Source organism: Ceratotherium simum, chromosome 11 (assembly GCF_057802395.1).
Source record: "Ceratotherium simum simum isolate JZ-2026a chromosome 11, ASM5780239v1, whole genome shotgun sequence".
Taxonomy (NCBI): Eukaryota; Metazoa; Chordata; class Mammalia; order Perissodactyla; family Rhinocerotidae; genus Ceratotherium; species Ceratotherium simum.
The window spans coordinates 42,837,723-42,840,945 of NC_141910.1; positions in this window are offsets into that span (position 1 = coordinate 42,837,723).

Genomic DNA, 3,223 nt, shown 5'->3' on the forward strand with positions numbered 1-3,223 from the left:
GTTATAAAAGTATTCACATGATTATAACTTTTTAAATAAACCTTTTATTGAATACAACATACATAAATAAAATGGCACAAATCATAAAGGTAGAGTCTCAATGAATTTTCACAAAGTGAAGACACCCATTTAATCAGTATGAAGAGCAAGGCCTACTGGCACTCTAGAAGCCCCCTTCCCACTCAATTATAACCTTCTGTCAGATAACCACAATCCGGACTTCTAGCACCATAACTTAATCTCTTTTGTTTTTGAACTTTAAATAAATGTGCCCTTTTGGGTACGGTTTCTTTCACTCAATATTATGTTTATAAGTTTCATCCATGTGTCACAGTAGTTCATTCATTCTCATTCTGTGTAGCACTGCATTGGACACACATAATTTATTTCTCTCTTCTACTATCAATGGACATTGGGTTGTTTCCAAATTTTTGGCTACTACAAATAGGACTGAAATTGCTGGGTCATAGGTTATTCACATATTCAGCTTTCTTAGAAACTGCCAAACAGTTTTCCAAAGTGATGTACCAATTTATATTCTTACCAGCAACACAGGAGAGTTCCAGTTGTTTCACATTTCTGATTTTAACCTTTGCTTTTTCATGTGTTTATTGGGCATATGGATATTCTCTTTTTTGTACCTGTTCAAGTCTTTGACCCATATTGGGGGTCAGCTTTATTGAGATATAATTTTCATATAATGAAACTCACCAATTTTAAGAGTACCAGTCTATGAATTTTACAAATGCATTCTATAATATAACCATCATGACGATACAGAATATTTCCAGTACCCCAAAAAGTTCCTCTTTGTCCTTTGAAGTCAATTTCCTTCTCCCTCTTCCTGACCACTGGCAACACTGATATACATTCTGTCATGATACCTTTGTCTTTTCAATAATTTCACATAAATGGAATCATTCAGGAAATAATCTTTTATGTCTGGCTTCTTTCACTGAGCATAAATCTTCTGAAATTCCATCCACGTCATTTCCTGTTTCAGTAGTTTATTGTCTTTTTTTAAATTATTATTGCTGTATAGTATTCCATTGTATGGATATGCGACAATTTGTTTATCCATTCACCTGTTGACGGACATCTTGTGGTTTCCAGTTTTGGGCCATTATGAATAAAGCTGTAATGAACATTCAAGTACATGTGTTTGCATATACATGTTTTCTTTTCTCTTAGGTAGGTATCTAGGAGTGTAATTGCTAGGCCCTCTGATAAGAGTATGTTTAACTTTATAAGAAATTGTCAAAGTTTTCCAAAGTGACTATATCATTTACATTTCTACCAGAAATATATGAGTGTTCCAGTTGCTCTGCATCTTTGCCAACACTTGGTACCATCAATGTTGTTAACGTTAACCCTTCTAGTGGGTGTGTAATGGTATCTCATTATGGTTTTAATTTCCATTTCCTTGATGACTAGTGACGTTGAGCATCTTTTCATGTGCTTATTGCCATTCATGAAATATCTATTCAAATCTTTTGCTCATTTTATAAGTTGAGTTTTTTGTGTGTGTGTGAGGAGGACTAGCCCTGCGCTACCATCAGATGCCAATCCTCCCCTTTTTTCTTGAGGAAGATTGGCCCTGGGCTGACATTTGTGAGCATCTTCCTGTACTTTATATGGGAAGCTGCCACAGCATGGCTTAACAAGCAGTGCATTAGTGTGCGCGCCTGGGATCCGAACCTGTGAACCCCAGGCCACCGCAGCAGAGCACACGCACTTAATCGCTGTGCCACCGGGCCAGCCCCTATAAGTTGAGCTTTTATTTTAATTTGAGTTCCCATTGAGTGGTAAGAATTCTTTATATATTCTTGATACAAGTCCTTTATGAGGTATATGTTTTACAAATATTTTCTTCCAGTCTGTGGTTTGAGTTTTCATTTTCATAACAGTGACTTATGAAGAGCAAAATTTTTTATTTACATGAAGTCTAATTTATCAATTTTTTCTTTTGTATTTCATGCTTTTTGGGTCCTATTTAAGAAATATTTGCCATATATAAGATCATAAATATTTTACTCCTTGTCTTATTTTAATAGTTTGTTCATAGATGCATGCTGTGTCATGTAATAACAGTTTTAATTCTTCTTTTAACATCTTTACTATTTTTTCTTGTCTTATTTTACTGGATAGGATCTCTAGTACAATGTTGAATAGAAATAATAATAATAGGCACCCTTATCTCATGCCTAATCTCAGGAGAAAAGCTATTATTATTTCACCATGAGAGATGATATTTGCTAGAGGTTTTTTTAGACACTCTATAAAATAGGACCCAGTTCTCTCACTGTCAGAAAAGGGAGTTTAAAAATATGGGAATGTGGAAAACTAGGATGAACACTATGATGTTGTATTGGAATGAGAGATATCCAAATAAAAGTATGGTTTTACATATAGATATAGATATGAATATAAATATAATTACATCTGTGTATATAAATGTCTACGTATTTATATACATATGTATTTCCTAGCTCTGAACATTGACATCACAAGAATAATAAGCACACCTAGCACCTAAATCTTGGGTTCTAAATATTATTTAATATCATTCTCCAATAAAAGGAATCAGAGCTCCTTGGGAAAATGGCTGATTTCACACTTGGGGCAGGGACAGTATAAGATAAGCCTGGAATATCTTGTTGTTCCAGAGAGTGAGGAAGTGCTCCAAAAAATGATAAGGACATGTCAAAAGGACACAGGAACCAGCCTGAAGGGACTTCAACTCATCAAACCTGGGATAATTTGAACATCAAAACAAGTACTAATAGTAACAAGTTACAACCCATTGAATAAAATAAAAATCCATGGGTTAATATTAATATGAATTTGAAAAGATTAAATAAACCTGTAGATAGATGGACAAATAGATGGGTAGATAGAAAGAGGGAAAGAAAAGTTCTTCTTTATACTAGAATTCTAACTAATAAATATATAAGGAATGATTGGATTAGAAAATCATCATTTTGCAATCATCATAGTATTTATTAATTCAGGAAGGAATCATCAAAAGATGTTAAAAATTAGTGGGTGAAAATTTAGTGAAACACAGGATATTTACATAGTCTCAAAACATCTCCACACAAAATACTTTTCTTTTTTTTCTGAGTAAGATTGGCCCTGAGTTAACATCCATTGCCAATCCTCCTCTTTTTTTGCTTGAGGAAGATTAGCCCTGAGCTAACATCTGTGCCAATCTTCCTCTATT